Genomic DNA, 22,675 nt, shown 5'->3' on the forward strand with positions numbered 1-22,675 from the left:
CAGATTCTGATTTCGTGTTTTTTGGACATGACCAAGGGCTGAAGATATTTGTGAGCAGATCTGGATTGAATAGTTTTTACCTTAGTTTTTCATTCATGTGCTAAAATATATTCAGTTCTGTTGCTGTGTATTGCACATATATGATGTCCTTAAATAACAGATGTAAAATGCATATAGTACATGTGGCTGACTATATGATGAGTTTGATGAATGACAATATTATGAGTTTGAGGCTTTCTTGGTCCTAGATACCCTTCCTGTCTTAAGAAAAACTTGCTTAAAATCAGATAATTTCTACTATAGAAAATACTTTTGGGGTGTCTAGGTGGCTCGGTTGCTTAAGAATCTGACTTAAGCTCAGGTCATGATCTCACGACTCCTGGGTTTGAGCCCCGCATCAGGCTCTATGCTGACAGCTCAGAGCCTGGAGACTGCTTTGGATTCTGTGTCTCCCTCTCTCTCTGTCTCTTCCCATTGCCCCCCCCTTCTCTCTCTCTCAAAAATAAATACACATTAAAAAAAATTCCTTTTTTTCCCCCCAGAGAAGCTCGAAGAGCAAATATATGTCATGTGGGAACATTGATTAACATGTCAACACCAACTGTTACATCAGATTATCTACCTTTCACCTATAAGAACACTGGGATGTAAAGGATTAGGACATAGTAGGGAGATATTTTAATTGGGAGTTTGGAAATAAGAAAGGTCCAGTTTATGAGACAGACTTCAGAGAGGACTACTGGTTTTTACCGGACCATAAGAAGCAAGGCAAGTAGGAATGGGGCATATGTCAAGGAGGTAGGTAAGAAGTCCTGGAGCTGAGCAATCAAATCTCAGGATAAGAACTGGGCATGTGTTGGAGATAAGGAAAGGAAAGAAAAACTTCCTGCTTTATGTATTAAAGACTGGGTAAAAATAATGTAAAATGTTCACTATTTAATAATGCTTACAGTTGTTCCTGGTATCCATTATCCATTAATATCTTTAATAGTGACTAAGAATTTCATGATGAGGATGGGAGAGACAAAGAGAGGAGGACAGGCTGAGAGGGAAGAATTTCACACTTTTCAGGAATAGCTGACTTGGGGTTAAGGAAAAAATGAAACTTGTCCTCTATTCAAAAATGACCTTTCCTCTCTTTTAACCAAATCTAACCCCTCGTTGCCTGCTTATCAATTCTTCTCTTACTGTTTATTCCAGATGATACTGTATCGCAACCCAAACTGTGTGTCTTTCAGAGCAATTGTATCTCATTCATCTCCTATATCCCTGTTCTTTCACAGACCTGGCACATAGAAAGCTTCTAGTAAATACTGACATTAACTGAACTGAAAGCACCCCATTGGTTTTCTGGTTTTCCAACCTGAGTAAAATTGGGTGTAATGATTGTTTCCCTATAAAAAAAAAAAAAGCATACTCTGTGGTACTTTAGAGCCTCAAGCAATGCACTCTCATTCCACAAAGAGCCAGCAGTTTGCTTACAAACCACATTTGCATCTATTAATTCAAGATGGCCTAATTAAAGTAGCAAATATGTTTGAAAGCAACATTAAGTAATAGCCATGAATAATTGTTTTGCTTCCTGTCAAATTGATAGAAAAGGAGAAAGCATTTTTTTCTAAGATTAAATGCGTGATCTCAGTGTCAGTGGTTTCATGTATTAAAAAATCTTGATGTTAATATTTAAAAAAAGAGCATCATTGAATCTATTAGTAATCTGGACCACAGGAGAGCCTCAAAGTAGCTGCTAAATGCATGACATGTTTTCACAATTATAATCAGTTAAATTGCTTAAGTGAGTGATTCTATTTAAATTAGGAAATTAAAAGTTTGAATTATTTTTCTACAAATTTGCTACTGCTTCTTGAGGAAGCTAAAGGTTTGCTGAACGCTGAAATTCTCCATAGCCACTGATTGTGTGCTGTTTACAATCAATCTACAATTTGCCTAGCTGCTTCCAATAAAATATTAATGCAATCAAACCTAAACTGTTTTCTTTAACATTTATCTTCTCATCCTGGGTCAGGCTGTAACTTCTTTTATTAAAATGAACCATGCTGTTTAACTGCACACATGTAAGTTTGGAAATCACATCCTAATGCATTCAAGAGAGTTTTTTGAATTGAGACTTCATCATCTGTAACTACATGATTTTCAACAAAGTATTTATTGTTGATATATTTTTATGTCTTAGCACAGTTTGACTAGGCAAGATGTAGATTACTAATGTGTATAGGATAAAGTCTCTGACATTTCCAGTATGCTTTGGGAGACAATAATATATGCCATGTATACATATATGTAATGTAAGAATATTAAACAACGTGTTCTCAAGAGTTCTTCAGGTCATCATTTCTAAAAAGGAGTGGCTTTCATTGTGGGTCTGGAGTAGTGTCAGAATACTCATGGTTGGAGAGCACTATAAGAAATGGAGGCCAGCAGTGTGTAAGCCCTCCTCCCCTCCAAGTGACTCCGATCCTGTCCCTGATTCAAAAGTAGAGAGCGATTGTAAAAGCAGTTTAATAAGAGGGAAACCTCATTTATCTTGAAATGGCCACATATTAAAGAAGAGAATTTTGTTGTACCTGAGCTGAAGTTCTTAAGACTGGAAATTGGGCAGAAAGAGACATGAAGGGCAGGGCCTTCCAGCTGCAGAAAAAAGAAAAACAAAAAGCAAAACAACAGCAAAACAGGAACAAACCTTTGGGAATAATTATGACCTGGAAAAAAATGAGCAAGCATAAGTGAAATAAAAATGATGAAAGTAGTCTGGAACAAATAGATTTATAGCATTTTTGAAATACAAAGATAAGAAGAGTTTTTGTCTCAAAAATAAATCCCACAAAAGCCTTGACCATGATGACAGAGCTTTGATTTTCAGACATCACAGAGATTATACTGGGCCTAGGACTTCTTTATCCTGGATATGATTAGAACAATCCTAAACTTCCTTGATGCCATCAGAGATTCCAGATTTAGTAGCAAGAGAAGAGAAGCCCAAAACTCACCTCATACTATGCCCTGCCATGTGTGATAAGAAAACAGGGTTACTGGCTTCACCATTCTGAGCAGCAAATAGATTACACCAATTAAACAGCTTCTCACTTCATTCAGATATTCTAATTGCTTCTGATGCAAAAACTTATGTCTTACCAAACACCCTTTTGTCTTATGCCTCATGTCAAATCAAACTACAGACACCACTAAACTGGGGAAACAAAGCAGAGTTGGCTTATTATTGGGCAAAGAGAGCTAGATCATTTAAGAAACAAGCTTTGTGGGTCTCCTTGGGCAGAAATATAATGGACTAGCTTAGGGTTTCTTAGCAGTGGCACTACTGACGTTTGGGCTAGATAGTTTTTCACCGTGAGTGAATGTGTGTGGGTGTTCTATATATTGTGGGGTGTTGAGCAGTATCTCTGGCCTTTATCCACTATATGCATGTTACCCCACACCCCTAGGCGTGACAATCAAAACTGCCTCCAGACATTTGCAAATCTCCCTTTGTGAGTAAAGTCACCCATGGTTGATAATCACTGGGCAAGATAAAGGAAAAAAGAATAGCAATTTATGCAGTATTCTGAGTTTAAATCTTTGGTCGACTTATGAAATAGATTATAAACTCTTTTGTTTTTCTTTTTTTACAAATGGTCTTTATATGATTAAGTCTCAAAAGGAAGGGTACAGCTCTCAAAGAGGTCCAAGACGAGATGAATAAGGCTATAATTAGGCTTTTGGATGTGCATAATACAGGCTTGAACAATTTTTCTTCAACATCCCACTTTATGGACCACTATTGTTCCTGAAAATACAGAAAAGGCCAGCACTGGGTTATATGTTAATAGCTTCCAGGTCTTCACCACTATATACATTATTACGAGCAGATGTTCTATGAAGTGGATTTAGATGAATGTTCTGGCATTCAGTGTGAGAAGAGCAGAAGCAGTTTATTTTCCTTTTGTTGAAGTATGAGTTTTTGAGAAATCTGACAAGAAAGCAGTTATGCAGCATCATTTAAGACTCTGGAGACCAGACATCTGAAGACGTGAGTTGAATAAGAATAACTACAGTCGTGTGAGATGGGACTAGAAGACACTTCAGAACCAGCACTGAAGATTCCCCATTCTTGACAAGGAAAACAGATCCCAGAGACCTCCAGCGTCTATTTTTAATAACCAAGTTTTTCTTCCCTTTAATATGCATATAAATTATTCAACTGTCTCTGTGGTATGACTCCAAGCACAGAAGGAAATGCTACCAATGGCATATACTCTTCCTCAGCACACCAGTAGGAAAATTAAGGTGAGACTATTGTTCAGAAGCACTTAAGCCAATGTACTTGGTCTAGTTTGTTGTGCTCCTAGGGTTCATGCAGTGCTGTTTACCACAGTCCCAATAGCAGAGTAACTTTTGGATTGGTATCTGTCCTTTAGTATCCTGGATTTTCCCAATAACACATAATATCATTTTGATGAGGTAACAAAATATGGTATAAGAAGTTAACATAATATGAAAAATGACATGAATTTTTCCATGAAGTGATGTCGTGATAAATCTCAATATTATAAGAGGATCTCTAATTGTATATGGTTTAAATGAAATCTTTTCATAGAAGGTGAGATGGTATGGTATAGAATATCATCTGAAAATATGTTTTAATCCCTACACTTGCATACACTGATACAAATTTGCATATGCAATATTATTGCATACTACCATAGGCACTGTGGATATCATTAGAAATGGTTGATTCACACATTTCTCCCTTCTTAGTAATATATCTGTTATCTTTAACCTTTCTCATAGTTGCCCTTCCTGCCCAGCCTAACATTAGAACCACAATCAGTAGCTATCTTTTCCCAAATTCTCATCTCTGTCTTGTTTGCCTTCCTCCTTTTAAAAACATTCTACCATACTCTAAATTCCATTCAACCTAGGGATTCTTTCCTCCATCATGCCCAAACTCCCCCCCCCCCATATCTTCTGTATCTTCCTTAAGTGCCTATCACTGCACATTAACGAGCCCTTGGCTTACTTCCTTTTAACATTTCCCATTGGGACTCTGGTAGAAGGAATCCCATTCACTTCTCTGAACTAATACAAAACTGTATTGTTACACATCTGAATTTCTGGGTTTGATATTAGTTCATATACACCATGCTTGCCACATTCTTGTTTTAATCACTCACAAACTTCAAGGAATAAATCTATCTTAACAACAATTTTTATGAAAGGGAAAAGGTTCTACCAGGTTTTTATTACTAATTTAATTGTAGCAACAATATAGAATTGCTACCTACCTAAAACTAATTTGTTTAGAGATTGCAAAAGTAGACATACAATATAAAGAAAGAGAGATTTTAGCTCCCAATTTACTTTGAACCTCAATGTTTGAAGTTGCTTAATCTCTGACAGTCATACTTTATTTTTTTTAATGTTTTTCATTTTTGAGAGAGAGAGAGAGAGAGAGAGGCAGAGAGAGGGAGACACAGAATCCGAAGCAGGTTCCAGGCTCTGAACTGTCAGCACAGAGCCCAACAGGGGATTCGAACTCATGGACCACAAAGTCATGACCTGAGCCAAAGTCAGACATGTAACCAACTGAGCCACCCAGGTGACCCTCAACAAGGCAATTTTGACACCTGGTCAACTTCAGAGCACAATTTGAAGGTTGACTTTTTCCCTTCTCTCAAGTGCTGATTTCTGAGGTCCAAATGTGTTTTAAGGTTTAGCTTACTGTAGACAGAACCATGTCTTCAAATGTGGGAGCTGAGTCTTACAAACTTTGTAAGACTTTGTAAACTCCAGACTTTGAGGTGTCAGCACAGAGCCCAATGCGGTGCTCAAACTCATGAACCATGAGGTCATGACCTGAGCCAAAGTCAGGAACTCAACTGACTGAGCCACCCAGGCACCCCTGACAATCATATTTTAAAGATAGATCAAAGCCTCAAGACTGTACAGAGAAGGAGAGCCAGAGTAGTGGATATGTCTAGAAAGTATGTCAAATATGAAAGCTGTTGTATTCAAGGGTTATACTTTGTCTATTTAGTTATATTTCTATCCATAAGGTTTAGACATGTATTTTTCTGTGTATAAGTAGAAAAGAGAACTATAAATAGTTAAGAAAAATGTAGAAACTGTATCAAAGGCAGAGAATAATGGGTTAAGCCTAATCAGGTATAAAAAGGGCCCATCAAGGAGTTCTAGTATGATGGGTCAGCCACATGCAGTAGGAGAGAGTATACAACACAGATTCGGTATCTTTCTCTTACAAGAGCTAAAGCCTCTGGATGACTGTGTGGGCAACAACACATTGCTAAGAAGTCACACTAAGGGACATTTCTTTGGACAAAGCTTGATAGATCTGGGGGAGATACCAAGAAAGAAGTTGGAAGTAAGGAGAAAAGCGAAAAAAGGAAAGGCCTCCTAAATTTTTTGCTAATTGACTGGAGCCTTGTGGTTGTCCATTTCTTACTTCAAATTCCAGGTTATGGTGTAAACCAAGCATTTTCACTAGAAGAGTTTAAGAAATTAGCAATGTTCAGCTGTGAAAATAGAATATATTAATAGCCATCGCCAAAACTTAAGGACTGTCATGAAGAAGTGAGATTAGACCAACCAGTAACCATCCTTAGACCCATTCAAGGTATTTCTGTGTTGTGAGCCATATGATTTAGGAAGATCTGAATACTGTGCATGTGCACACATGAACACACACACACACACACACACACACACACACACACAATGTATTAGAGAATACTCAGGCACCTCTGTCACTCAGAATCTGGCATGCAGTTCTGGTACAGCTCAACCTATAACCCAAACACATGTTCTTGTGACTCAGTCTTTCAGGCCTCTAGGAAATTCTTCCACATTTCTTGCTTTACATTTCTTCATTTGAGTATAGTTGAAATACAATGTTACATTAGTTTTAGGTACATAACTTGGTAATTTGACAAGTTTATACATTATGATATATTCACCACAAGTATAGCTACCCTCTGTCCTGTTCCATTGCTATTACAATATCACTGACTGTATTCCTTGTGCTGTGCCTTTTATTCCTGTGACTTACTCATTTCATAACTGGAAGCCAGTATCTCCCACTCCCCTTCACCCATTTTGCCCATCCCCACCCCCTATAAATACAAACTTGTATTTATAGGTCTGATTCTACTTTTTGGTTTTTTAGTCATTTGTTATTATTGTTGTTCTTATATTCCACTTATGAGTGGAATCATATGGTATTTGTCTTTCTCTGAATTATTTCATTTACCATAATACCTCAAGGTTCATCTATGTTGTCTCAAATGGCACAATCTCATCGTTTTTTATGGCTGTATAATATTCCTCTGTGTGCGTGTGTGTGTGTGTGTGTGTGTGTGTGTGTGTGTGCATGTGTGTATATATATATATCTTTATCCATATATTGATGGATGCTTGGGTTGTTTTCATATCTTGGCTATTGGAAATAACTGTGCAATAAACATAGGAGCACATATATCTTTTTAAATCAGTGTTTTTATTTTCTTTGGTTAAATACTCAAAGTTGAATTACTGGATCATATGGCAATTCTATTTTTAATTTTTTTCTGAACCTCCATAGTATTTTCTACAGTGGCTACACCAGTTTGCATTCCCAACAACAATGCATGGGGGTTCCTTTTTCTCCATATCCTCATCAACACTTGTTTATTGAGTTTTTGATTTTAGCCATTTTGACAGGTGTGAGGTGATATCTAATTGTGGTTTTGACTTGTATTTCCCTGATGATAAGTGAAATTGGACATCTTTTAATATGTCTGTTGGCCATCTGTATGTCTTATTTGGAAAAAATGTGTATTTAGGTCCTATGCCCACTTTTAATTGGATTGTTTGACTTTTGTATTGAGCTGTATATGTTTATGTATTTTGGATATCAACTCCTTATCATATATATAATTTGCAGTATCTTTTCTTCCATTCCGTAGGTTGTCTTTTTGTTTTGTTCATGGTTTCCTTTGCTGTGCAAAAGCTTTTTAATTTGTTTTAGTCCCAATAGTTTGTTTTTGCTTTTGTTTCCCTTGCCTCAGGAGACATATCTAGAAAAATGTTGCTGTGGCCAATGTCAGAGCAATTACTGCCTGTGCTCTCTCCTAAGATTTTTATGGTTTCAGTTCTCACATTAAGGTGTCCATATTACCCAAAGCAATATACAGATTCAATACAATCCCTGTTAAAATACTGGCAGCATTTTTCACAAACCTAGAACAAATAATACTAAAACTTGTATGGAGCCATAGAAGACCCTAAATAACCAAAACAATCTGGAGAAAGAAGAACAAAGCTGGAGGCACCACAATACCAGATTTCAAGATACATACAAACCTGGAGTAATCAAAACAATATGATACTGGCATTAAAATAGACCCGTAGATCAATGGAACAGAATGGAGGGCTGAGAAATAAACTCACAGTTATATGGTCAATTAATCTTCGACTAAGAAGGCAAGAATATACAATAGGGAAAAGAGACAATGGTCTCTTCAATAAATGGTGGGAAGAACTTCACAGCTACATGTAAAAGGAAGATGGACCATTTTTTGACACCATACATGAAAATGAACTCAAAATCTGTTAAAGATCTTTCCCTACATTTTTGAAAAAAAAGGTAACCTTGGCCAAAAGTTTTGAAGGTTTGGATTGTGCCACTAACCCCTTTTTAGGTAACTGCTTTGAACTAAAGAATTTCAGGTATGGAGACAGTTGAGTCAGAACAGAAACCATTAAACCTGTGCATCCTTCCTCTCCAATAGCAAGAATGCCATAAAGTCTTGCAGAATAGAGTATGTTTGGTTGGTGCTGGTGCTGCTAAGCTTTTTTTTTTTTTTTTTTTTTTTTTTTTTTTTTTTTTTTTTGCTTGCTTGCTTCTCATTTTCTATTCTGTAGTTCCAGAGAAAATCACCAAAATAAAAAAAATAGATATATTTTAGATAAGATATAAGATACAATAGAAGAAACAAATGAAACAAGAGTGATCTTCAAATAGAGTGAATTATGGTCTTTTGCCAGAAACTAAGCTTAAATTTGAATTTGCACTGTTCACATTATTTGTTATAAACTTACTTATTTTTAGTAATATCATAAAGCTTAGCAAAAAAAAAAGTTAACATATCTGACTGGAAAAATGCAACATAAGTAACATTCCAATAAAGAAACAAGATAATTAGAACAAGGAAATGAACATTATAACCATGATTATGAAGAATAAGATTCATGTACAAATAATTTCAACACTGATTTCTAAAGAGAATAATATTTTCTGGCAATTATAGATCAAAGTATATGAAGATAAGCTTGAAAAAAATGGGCACCATACTGCTACTTTTATTTTCTGTATAATATTCCAGCATTGAAAATTTTGAAAGAAGAATGTAAACAATAATCTATGGAATACTGCCATAAGAGATGGTGAAAATGGCAATGTAAGATGGCAATTTGTGAAATGAAATTAAAATATTTTACAATATTTTAGAATGATCATACTTTACTATTTGCTATCCCATTACAATGTTTGAGCATATTGTTTTAACCCTATATTTCCTGTTATAGTTTTTTAATTTTTTACATGGCAAATGGGGTTTATTTTATTTTATTATTTTTTGAAACAATCTCTTTTTATTTTTATTTATATTTATTTATTTATTTATTTTCAATTTAGCTAACATATATAGTGTACTCTTGGCTTCAGAAGTAGATTCCCATGATTCATCATTTACATACAAACTCAGTGCTCATCCCAACAAGTGCCCTCCTCAATGCCCATCACCCACCTTCCACACACCCCCAAACCCCGACCCCTATCAATACCCAGTCTGTTCTCTGTATTTAAGAGTTTCTTATGGGTTTGCCTCCCTCTCCACTTGTGTCTTATTTTTTTCTTCGCTTCCCTATGGTCATCTGTTAAGTTTCTCAAATTCCAAATATGAGTGAAATCATATGATATCTGGCTTTCTCTGACTTATTTTGCTTAGTATAATACCCTCCAGTTCTATCAATGTTGTTTCAAATGGCGAGATTTCATTCTTTTCCATCGCTGAGTGGTATTCCATTGTGTATATATACCACATCTTCTTTATACGTTCATCTCTTGGTGGACATTTGGGCTCTTTCCATAATTTGCCTGTTGTTGACACTGATGCTATAAACATCAGTGCATGTGCCCCTTTGAATCAGCACTCCTTTAACCTTTGGATAAATTCCTAGAATGCAATTGCTAGGTCATAGGGTAATTCTATTTTGAATTTTTTGAGGAACCTCCATACTGTTTTCCAGAGTGGCTATACCAGTATGCATTCCTACTAACAGTGCAAGAAGGTTTCCCTTTCTCTATACCCTCACCAACATCTGTTTCCTGAGTTGTTAATTTTAGCCATTCTGACATGTGTGAGATGGTATCTCATTGTGGTTTTGATTTGTATTTCCTTGAGTATGGGTGACGTTGTGCATCTTTTCATGTGTGTATTTGCCATCTGGATATCTTCTTTAGAAAAGTGTCTATTCAGGTCTTCTGCCCATTTCTTCGCTGGGTTATTATTTTTTTTTTTTAGGTGTTAAGTTTGGTAAGTTCCTTATAGATATCTGATACTAACCCTTTATCCAATATGTCATTTGCAAACATCTTCTCCCATTCTGTCAGTTGCCTTTTAGTTTTGTTGATTGTTTCCTTTGCTGTGCAGATGCTTTTAATCTTGACGAGGTCCCAGTAGTTCAATTTTGCTTTTATTTCCCTTGCCTTTGGAGACATGTCAAGTAAGAAGTTGCTCTGGACAAGGTCAAAGAGGTTGCTGCCTGTTTTCTCTTGTAGGATTTTGATGGTTTCCTGTCTCACATTTAGATTTTTCATCCCTTTTGAATTTATTTTTGTGTGTGGTATAAAAAAGTGACCCAGGTTCTTTCCTGCTTTGTCAAAGGTCAGTCTGCCATATATTTGTGGGTCAATTTCTGGGTTCTCTATTCTATTCCATTAGTCTATGGGTCTGTTTTAGTGCCAATACCACACTGTCCTGATGATTACAGCTTATAATCCTCCTTTCTAGTGGAGTTTGTGTCTGGTTTGAGAATCAAGGTAATGCTGACTTCATTGAATGAGTCTGGGAGCCTTCTTTCCATTTCTGTCTTTTTGGAACAGTTTAAGAAGAATAGGTATTAACTCCGCTTTAAATATCTGGTAGAATTCCCCTGGGAAGCCATCTGGCCCAGGACTCTTATTTGCTGCGAGATTTTTTTTTTAATGTTTATTTATTTTTGAGAGAGAGAGAGAGAGAGAGAGAGAGAGAGCAAGCGCACAAGCAGGGGAGGTGCAGAGAGAGAGGGAGACACAAAATCTGAAGTAAGCTCCAGGCTCCAAGCTGTCAGCACAGAGTCCAATGTGGGGCTCCATGAGGTCATGACTTGAGCCAAAGTTAGACACTTTACCAATTGAGTCACACAGGCACCCCTGTTGGGAGATTTATGATAACTGATTCAATTTTTTCATTGGTTATGGGTATGTTAAATTTTCTATTTCTTCCCATTTGAGTTTTGGTAGTGGGTGAGTGTCTGGGAATTTGTCCATTTCTTCCAGATTGTCCAGTTTGTTGGCATATAATTTTTCATAGTATTATCTAATATATGTTTGTATTTCTGTGGTGTTGGTTTTGATTTCTCCTCTTTCATTCTTGATTTTATCTATTTGGGTCCTCTCTCTTTCCTTTTTGAGAAGTCAAGCTAGGGGATTGTCAATTTTGTGTGTTCTTTCAAAAAACCAGCTCTTAGATTTATAGATCTATTCTACTTTTTTTTTTTTTTTTGGATTCTATATTGTTTATTTCTGCTCTAATCGTTATTGTTTCTCTTCTGTTGGCTTTGGGCTTTCTTTGCTACTGACTTTCTAGTTCCTGTAGGTGTGAAGTTACGTTGTGTATTTGGGACCTTTCTTGCTTCTTGAGTTAGGCCTGAATTACAATGTATTTTCTTCTCAGGACTGCCTTTGCTGCATCCCGAAGGGTTTGGACTGTCGTGTTTTCATTTTCATTTGCTTCTATATATTTTTTAATTTGTTCTTTAATTTCCTGGTTGACCCATTCATTCTTGAGTACGATGTTTTTTAACGTCCATGTATTTGGGGGATTTCCAAATTTTTTCTTGTGGTTGATTTCATGTTTATTAGCATTGTGATATGAAAATATGCATGGTATGATTTCAATCCTTTTATACTTGTTGAGGGCTGTTTTGTGACCCAGGATGTGATCTATTTTGGAGAATGTTCCATGTGCACTCAAAAAGAATGTGTATTGTACTGCTTTTGGATGAAAAGTTCTGAATATATCTGTTCAATCTGGTCCAATGTGTCATTTGGAGCCATTTTTTCCTTACTGATTTTCTGCCTAGATGATCTGTCCATTGTTGTAAGTGGAGTATTAAAGTCCCCTACAATCACAGTATTATTATCTATACATTTATTTATGTTCGTGATTAATTGATTTATATATTTGTGTTCTTTCACATTGGGTGCATAAACAATTACAATTGTTAGCTCTTGATGGATCAGTGGGTTTGGTGTAAGTGGTCTGGCCTCCACTGGTGCTGCTGTCCTGTTCCCTGAAGACCCACTGTGTTGGTGTTGGGGAGAAAAATGGGGATACCCCAGTCTCTCCTCCCCAGACTGTCTCAAACCATGCTGTTCAGGCAGCCCTCCAGAGTAGTGCAGTTGGTCGACTTGCTCTGTTCCACAGTTTCCTGTGCCTCCTAGGCACTGAGCTGGGATTCAAAACCTCATGTCTTAAGGGGCCCTGCACCATGTGGATTCTGTTCTGGTGTAGCACCACTCCACTGTGCCTATAAAGGTCCTTTGGCTAGTGCCTGCAGAGTCCTTTGTCCTTGGGGAATAAACCTCTTCCCATGGTACTCAAGAGTGGGGACTGTTCTCTCCCAGTGCACCCCTGAGATCACTACTGCACCCCAGTGCTTCCTCTCTCCCCCTAGGTGTGCACACAGGGTCATGGCTTCTGTTCATTGTAAGTGGTGCACTTTTGAAAATTCTGATCTTCAGCTCCTAAGGCTCTTTGCAAAGTAGAAACTGGTACTCTCCATATTTCTCATTCCCCAGTCTGTGGTCTGGAGAGGTTTTTCTCTTGTCCTAACACAAAACCACAATTCACAGCCTCTCATTCTCTCCCTTTTGTCTCTTCGTAGAAGGACATCCCTCCCCTCTGTGCCCACTATGTTTTATGTCCCCCAATTCACATACACATACTCTGTCTATCCAAGCCATCTCCCTCCACTTTTGTAGATTTTTCTGTCTCTGAAGAAAGAATTCCTGGGTATTCCACATGGCTGACTTCAATACAATTGTGTTTGAAGGATGAGGGAAATCCCATCCCCTACTTCTCCACCATCTTAACTCCTCATCCTATAATTCTTTTTTAAACCTAACTTTAAATTTAAGAATTTTATTGTCAATTCCAATGACTATTGTCTCTGTAGACTACAATTTTCCATATTGAAACTATAAAATAACTAAGAACTACAATAACTCAAAAAGAGCTGATAAGAGGCTGGGATTGATTACAGGGAGTTATATAAATGGGCTTGAGGGAACTTCTTAGAGTAATGGGGATATCAAATAACTTCATTATTTTGGTGGTTACATGACTTTAAACATTTGTCAAACTCATCAACTGTACACTTTAAAAGGTTGAATATCACTGTTTGTAAAGTATACCTCAATGAAATTGACTTAAAAAATTACACCATCTGTTCTTTGAGCTCTAATACACAATTATACACCATTACTTCAATAAATGATCCAAAACATTTGATTTTGTTAAACATTTGTTTAAGTTTTCTAATTTAATATTACTGTCAAGGAAATAAAAATGTTAAAATTTTGGTTTTAACAACAATTAAGGGTGTTGATAAAGTAAAAGCTAAGTTTGTATAGAATTAACATAATCATGACTTATGTCATTCTGAATTTATTAACCACTCAAATACCACTGGTGTATCAATAATTGAATATTCAAACAAACACAATAAGATTGTTTACTTACTGTTTATATTTTGCCACCTTTCAGTCCACTAAAAATGGTATCTTAACATATATTTCCATTTTCTCATTATGTGGCTACATCTTTAGAATAGAAAAATTAAAAATATTGTATGTATCAATTGTGTTAGTTTGATTGTAACTTTTAGACAAGGGGTGTATGATCCTCCATTTTCATGCCACAGGTCCCACAAATATTAGAGGTGGGTCTGAGGTCCCATTAATCTATGAGACTATTTATTGGAAAATTATTTCATTTCCAACATAAAAAGGAACATATTAGCCATTAATGGTGCCCTAAGCTAGAATGGACAAACCCCTTAGGCTGTGTATTCCCTATAATTAGACCAGTTCAAGGTCAGATGAACAGTTGCCAGAGAGAGACACTTTAGAACAGATTTCTTGCATAAGAATAAGGTTGATAAATGACATACTAAGGGTATTTTTAAATGCCAAACTACCTTCTGAGTACATAAATATTGTTTAGAGTACTAGCCTCTGTGGTAAACACTTCTTAAATATTAAGTCATTTAAGCTCTACAAATTTTAAGGTAGGTGCCATATTCTCCATTTTATAATAAGAAAATCCAGCCTAGGGGAAATAATTTTAAAATAAATAATTTCCCCAAGATTAGCCTGCCAGTATATTCAGAGTCTTAATTTGACTTCTGGTCTATTAGCCTACAGTGACCATGTGATTATTCATTACACAATAGTGCCTTTCATTTACTTCTCAATTTTGAAAGGATGTTTCCTCTAGAAGACATAACAGATGCTATCAATGCCTTACCATATCCTCTGAGTGCTCCCCTATTCCTTGAATTCCAGCCCACCTTCCAGCACATTTAACATCTAGCACCTGCACCTTGTTGCCAGAAGAATTTCTCTGACCCAGGCTAGCTCTGAATATTCAGATGACAGGTTAGAAATATCAGGGAACTAAGCCTCCTTGGGAACAATCTCCTAACCAATAACTGATGGGAATTACATGTAAAAGACCCTCTTTATACCTCATTTGGAAAAATTCCTAGTATGTGTCCCAGTAGTCTCTAGTAGAAATTTTATGCCCATCCACTTATTTGGAAAAATGACATTAATTTATTTTACATAATAAAAGATATTCTATAAAATGTATTATAAATATACAAATGTGATGTTATTATATAAAAGCATAATAACTCCTTAATCCACATCATATAGTTCTCAGCTAAACCTATGTAAATCTGCAATGCTTCAAGTTATTAATTTCCTATAGCCAGTCTACAGTGTGTTCAAGGCTATTCAGGATAAAATCCCTAATGATTCAAATTAAAATTACTAAAGAAAATATTTTATAATATTATAAAAATGTTAATGGTAGCTTAATTGAAAAATGCTTGCAATACAAAGTTGGCTATAATTGAAAATAGGTCTTCCATCTTTTTAAGCCATAATCTGAAATATGATAAAAATTGATTGAAAGTCATTCTCCTATATTACAGATATTGCATTAAAAGCATTAAAGTATTTAAGATTTTTATTTCTTATGTGCATAAATTCATTTAATTGAAATCTTTGGTATTAACCAACTCTGCATGCTTATCAAGTAATCCTTTTGTACAAGTGGGTGCTGAACATTCATTATTTTTCCCTTCCCCCATTTCCACTGATTGGTTTTATTGTCAGTAAATAACTTTGTTTTTAACAAAAGAATCACACCTGGAAAATGTGCTTATATAATACAGCCTGTTTAAATCAAATTATATTTATATGCTCAGGGTTCTAAGGAAGAGAGGTATTGAAAGAATCAGAGGATTGTGGCAGTGGACCCAGTGACTTCTTGTTTACTTAAAGGAGAAGTTGTGTGGTTCATAGCTCTCAGGTGGTCTAGACAATGGCATAGGGACCTCAGGTGGCTCTATGGAAGCTGGACATGGTGGAAAGGACCTCAGATGTTCTGATTCTTTAACTCTCAGTGCTCACCAACACACACATCCATGCTGAAAAATGAGATGTTCCTCCTGGTTTAGTGATTTATTGATTTTTCATTGGATGTAAAATGTACCCTTTAATGGTGTCTTTTATTTGCTCATTTATCAATATTCTATAAGTTTCTTTGGGCATTCACTTTGGGATTTAACTCTATTTTGCATTAGACACTGTGTTTTTGGAATACTAATTCTGTGGTATGTTCATAGAATTATACTGTGATAAACAAATGTCAGCCAGTGTGTTATTTACTAACTTTAAGGTACTGAGAGAAAGGTATGAAACATGAGCAAAAGAAGTGGGGAAAACAGGTAGAAAAGAAAACAACACAGGACCAGTGTTGAGTAGGAGTATCTCTCAAGTCTTAAGTTCCACATATTGCACCTACATCCTTTGAAACAGGTACTAATGCTTCAGCATAAGCTTGGATGTAATGCGGTAATTATCTTGGTTGCTAACTTTTTATTAATAAGGAAAATAGAAGAGTAAAAAGAAAGGAAAGTATTCTTCCTACTGAGTATACTTGAAAAAAAAAAAACTAGAAAAACTAAAGATATATCTCCATGCCCTCAGAATTCTCCAAAACTGAGTTGGAAGGCCAAATCAGAACAATATTACCCTTACAGAGAACAAACTGAGGGTGAGTGGGCAGGGGGATGGGCTGATGGGGGGTGGGCATTAAGGAGGGCACTTGTTGGATGAGCACTGGGTGTTATATGTAATGATGAACCACTGAATTCTCCTAAAAGTAATGTAAAGTTTATTTACACTGTACATAAACTAATTAGAATGTAAATAAAAACCATAAATATAAAAAAAGAACAATATTACCTTGATATAAATTCTGCACAGTACAGTGTGGAAATGGTAAGAGGATAGATAAGGAGATAATAGAATAAAAGTGTTCTGTAAAATAATCCATCAGGCAAATATAAGGGGTAATTACAAAATATTAAGAATAAGAATGCTAATATATCTTTATTTTTTTCTCCCCCCCCCGCTAATATATCTTTAAATTAAATGGAGAATAACTTTAAAATAACCATAGAACTAGCCGGGGGGGGGGGGGACTTGCTACATGGTATTTACCCTAAGAAATATATACTTTTTAAGACATTTGCAGGATTTCTATGCTCTTTTCACAAATGTTCCATGTTATGAATACTCATGTTTAATAACTTTGGAAAGGAAATTTAGGAGATAAAATCAGGCATAGTATAATCTATTCTACCAAATTACCTGTTTGGAAGGGATTAGGAATGCCTGAACTTTTCTGATCCCTGTTGATGTGAAGAATGCAGTCATTTTCCTCATGTTGAGTATTTTGCATACTTGCCTAGGTTTTGGCTCCAGAGCAGGTAAACACCTAACACTTTGAGGGAAAGTTCTGAAGCTCCAAAGAGAATGAATTTCTCCATCTAATACTCCTTTCTACTAGCTTATTGATTTTAAATTTAATATCCCAAGGGACATTATTTATGGTGGCTTTCTCTTGCTTCTAGTTGTCACTTTATGGATATTACTAAACTTGAATTAAAATGGTAGCTATTTAAAGAATAGTCTGATCTAATTTCAAAGAACTAACACAAATGTTGATAACTGCAGGAAATCAGAGTACCATACAAGCATTGTGGGAAAGTAGAAGGAAGGGTTTCCTCTAACAGGTCCTTAAATTCATTGGTATTACTAATTGGTGTTAATCTATTCTTTCTATGTAATGTTGACTATTTAAACCTTAGAATCTATTTCTCTACTCCAAACACCACACACACAGACACACACACATACAAACACACATGCACACACACACCTACACACTCCCCCACCATGACAGAAAGGAAATGTACATGTACCAAGATAGTGAGAGAACGTCTAGAATCTCTACAAGGTAATATTTTTTTGAACAATTACAAATATCAAAAGATTAAAAGGTTTATATCCATAGAAAACTATTTTGACTGTATATGTGAATGAAACCAATGAATGGAGTTAACTATTTTCTTAAAATTTTGTAAAAATCTTCCTGAGTAATAGTCTAGAAGTTAAGATTAAGAAGCTGAGATAACATCTGAAAAAGAACAGCAGGGTTGATCAATAAGAAAAAAATGTACAAGAGAAGGGCATTGACTAGATTGAATTTTTTTCTAAATCTGATCGAGTAGAGCAATACAGAAATCACTCTTACAGTTATTACTCACATCACTACCACTACTAACTGCAGTTAATGCAAACAGAATAAACACAGAATCACAGCACTGAATAATGATTCTGCAAATCAGGATTGCCATAATTAAAACAGGAAGCAATTTTCTGTATCAAGCACATCACACAATTTATCGTTTAATCTGCACAACTCTGTTAGGCACCCTTATCTGCTTCAAGTCATGAGAAACCTGGGGTGATGAGATTCCTAGTCTCTCATCATTTGTAAGATTAAAGTGTTTGTTTATTTGCCTATTTGTGGTTGTGCTTTCAAGGCAACAATTTAATCAGTAGGAGAAAGTGAATTTTCCTCAATGATTTATGTATGTGAGACCCAAAATAAAGCTGATAGAAATTAGAAAGTACAAAATAGTAATAGTAGTTAACACATAAAATAGATACATATTTAATATTCAAAACAACCCTCTGAGATACATACTGTTGTTATCCTCATTTCATAGATAAGAAACCTGAGGCAGAGAATTAATAAGCCTAGAAATCAAGCAAAACTAGGGAGATTAAAAAAATAGGTGAACAACTTAAATCTTTTAGAAACAGATTTTTAACATATCAAACTAGCTTCTTCAAGTTACATGTAACTTCAAGGACTTGTAAAATTCTAGAAAGCATCCTTATCAAATTTTCCCACAATTGGGAGACTGTCTCCTGAAAAGGCACTCCTGATTTTCACACTAAGGTCTTTGCCTTTAGCCGGCTAGATGGGGTGGGTGGCTATGCCCTGCCTTGTAACCACCATATGGAATTCTCTGACTTTGCTTATGACAGTGAATGCTAGACACAAAAAAAAGATTACATGGTATACAAAAGGCATTACTTTGCCTAAGAGGAACATTTTTTCTTTCTGGTTATTTTTCATTGGGCCCGTTTCTCAGGGGAGGAGTTTTTGTGATAGCTGTAGGAATGAGAGGATTTACAATAGGGTGTTTCACATCCTTCTTTGTTATTTAGAGGAAGATGTCAGAGCAATAGTGTACAACCAAAACAGATGTGAATGGTCTATTCCACTGGGCCTACATGTGTTCATATTCTATACAGTTATATCAAAGCAATATATAACACCGTCACATCTTCACATTTTTTTGTTAAGTTCCCAATTTTGCCATTGTACAGTCTTACCAGAGGAAAACAGATAAGTACTATCCTAGAAAAGAATGGAAGAGATAAAATAAAAGGAAATCATGGTAATGCCGAAAGCTGAAGAAATGAAAGGAGGTCAAAACTGACAAATGCCCGTTAAACCTTAGTATGATGTCGTTGATGATTATGAAAAATGTAAAATCAATAAATACAAAGACTGAGGAGAAAACAAGATAATGATGTAAAGACAGATGGAGCCCTAACTAAAAATTAGAGCGATAAGATTGAGTGGAATTTTTTTTTATTTGTATGTTTGCTTTGGGGGGTTTTGTTTTTGAATGCTGGGAGAAACTTGAATGTCTATAGAAGGCATAGAAGTTGTAGAGGAAAGACTGATGAAGACGGATAAAGGAGGGCGATGAATGGGGTTGTGATCCAGAGATGCAAGGCAGAGTTTGGATGGGAAGCGTGGCCTTATTTCCAAGGAAACCCAAATAAAGCAGAGAAAGGCTGACTGGGTACACATGTACTGGGATATTTGTGAGAGACAGCAGGTTTAAGCGACTTCACACCTAACAGACTCAATAGCCATTAGGAAATAAGAGCCAAAGACGTTTGCTGAGAATGAGAAGAAAGTGGGCTTTCAGGGCAGGGGGGTGGCACTGATATGAATTGCCACTTGAAGGGAAAGTTTTCTAAGAAAATCTGAGCATACAACTAAAGCTGGAGATGAGGAATGTGTAATGACTTCAGGACAATCATGGATCATTTCCTCTAGGACTTAGCCACATGGGCATAGGGACTGGAGAGATGAATAGTTGAATTTATACAAGGTGGTTGTTACTTTTCTGGTTACAAGTGGGTAAGTCTTGTAGGTAATTTGTGCTAATTTGATAAGGAAAATGAATGAAAAATATAAATCCATAGTACCTGCAGCTTTGGTTTCTGTTGAAGGAATTGGGTCAGAGGCAGTGTTGAAGGAGCTTCCCTAGCCTCTCTGCAATCACACTTTACACCTAATAACCAACAAGCCAGAGTCCCTGAGTGGTTACATGCAAGGGCACTATAATCAGAATGCCAGGTTTCAAGCCCTGCCTTTGACACTTCCAGCTATGTAGTGTAGGGTCAGTTTCTAAATTGTTTGACTTCCTGACCTTTAAAATGGAAATAAAAGCATTTGTGCCAACGTCATGAAGATTCATTAAGCTAATATCTAGAACAGTGCCTGCCTGGTCACATTAAGCATTCTATAAATGTTGGTACTGATTAGACTCTACAGCAGTCGCTTCCTCAGATTCAATACAATCTCCACATGATGAAAGCAGAAAATTAAAAATATGCAAGGAATGAAGCCAAGAAATAATTACTTGATTTTTCTATTAATGTTATAAATAATATATGTAGTATTCCATCTCTCAATTACATTAACCACTGAATGCGGATAAGGTTCAGTGTTGATTTTTAAAAAGCAGTTAGTTTGCTCTACTAGTGACAGAACCTATTAACTTATTGCCATTTACTCCATTTCTTTACACATGGACAAAATCTTAATTCTGCTCCGAATATAGCTGTTCCAATGGCTGAGAGTAGTTTTATCACCAGCTCATTAGAAAACCATTCTTTGACATTTCTGACTGAGATATATTTTAATGGCAAAAACTCTGCATATGCTAGGTAGAGCAGGGTGGTGAAATTTGAAGAGTATGCTCTTTGTTCTGTAATCAGAGGTAATGAGGTGCTTAATTAAGGATGATTGGCACATCCTTATGCATCCATTCATAGGGCAAGAGACTAAATAATTCCTAAACGCCCAATGCTCTCCTCTGTTTCATTTGACTACTAGTCTTGCAAAAGTGCATTTGTTTAAGGAGGGTTGAGGAGGTGAACTTACACAGAGACTATCCTGGGGAGTTGTGCTCTGAGTAATTGGGTCAATAATCTCAGCATCACCTGTTAGAAATGTAAAATCTCAGTCCCCACTTTAGACCTATCAAAACAGTCTTGCATTTCAGCAAGATGCCTGGGGAATCCTCATGCAGGTTAAAGTCTGAAAAAGTTCTTACTCTCTGGAAAAATGGAAGCTGATTTAAGTTGTCAGCATTCTGCTGTTTTCCATCCCTTTGGTTTCTGACTAACTAGAAAAACTGTTAAAGCAAATCTAGGAAATTTGAGAACCAGTCTGGAAGGCAATCTGCCTCTACCAGCCACCCCATCTCCTCTTCTTTCCCAAAATCTGAGTGAAAGAGACTGTATTCACACACACTCCTGACCTTGGTGCTCCTCATAAAGTGATGGATTTGGGGTTGAAGAAATAGGATGCTCATGCTGCGGTACCAGCAGAGCTCATCAATTTTAGCAACCACAGCTTTTGAAAACAAAATCATAAAATATGACTGAACATACAGTTTGAAGACCAGGGATAAATTTTCCTATGGCAAGAACATTTTTTAAGCCCACAAATTTGTCCTGGGTGATATGTGCTTTATCAATAGAGACAGTTGTTGTGGCAAGTTGTCAGGCTAAGTAGATTTAAGAGAACAAGGAGGGATGGGACGACACAGCCCAAACATATTTGTTTACAGTTATGAATTAAGTATTTCTTGTATTTGTTTCACTGGCTTATATAATCTTAGCATTTAGGAGAGAAGAGGGAATGATGAACTTGGTTCTTAGAACAAGATTTAAGAGAATTGAGTTTGAAGTTGCACCGATCATCTATGATACCTTTTCAAATGATAAATCAACTCTTTATTTTGAAGGTATTTGATAAAACTAAAATCTCACAATTGAATGTAAATGACATTTTCTTCATTAAATCTTAGTAGAAATACATCTGAAGTAATACTTAAATAATATTTCTCCCCTGAGGACAAGAGTCTTTAAACATAGCAAATTGTAGGTTTCCCATGACCATACCACATCAATTTCTAAAATCAAATTATGTTCCCGATTACTGTGCAGATGAGTTGAATGTTTTTTAGATGATAACCCATTTTTTTTGCCTTGATATATCTTCTGTGGGTTTAGTTCCATCTCAAAATTTACTTTGAAGTATAAGGTAAAAGAATAAGTTCAGAAAAACAAAACAAAAGTAGATGATACAAAAAAAATAGCATGATTATGAATAATCTGTAGTAGTTAATCTGCACTTGTGGTACCCTACCTGTTGAGATTTTAAAATAATGTTAGATAATCAGACTTAGGGGGTTCCAGAAATATTTGAGACTTGAAGTTGAATGTTCACATTATAAGGGTAATCCAAACACTGCCACGTGGTGATCGGGAGCAGAGCTTTTCAAGCCTGAGTGAAATGCAGTGCCCAGGTCCACACCA

The 22,675-nt window shown here is 36.0% G+C and overlaps 1 long non-coding RNA gene across 1 annotated transcript in view; it reads right to left on the minus strand.

Annotated features, from left to right (window-relative positions):
- Positions 1–2,476: 2,476 nt before the first annotated feature.
- Positions 2,477–22,675, minus strand: part of LOC128311199 (uncharacterized) — a 405,908-nt gene continuing 385,709 nt past the window's right edge. The window contains exon 3 of the long non-coding RNA XR_008289326.1: positions 2,477–2,649. This is a non-coding gene — a long non-coding RNA (uncharacterized LOC128311199). The remainder of the gene's footprint in view (positions 2,650–22,675) is intronic.

Source organism: Acinonyx jubatus, chromosome A3 (genome assembly GCF_027475565.1).
Source record: "Acinonyx jubatus isolate Ajub_Pintada_27869175 chromosome A3, VMU_Ajub_asm_v1.0, whole genome shotgun sequence".
Lineage (NCBI taxonomy): Eukaryota > Metazoa > Chordata > Mammalia > Carnivora > Felidae > Acinonyx > Acinonyx jubatus.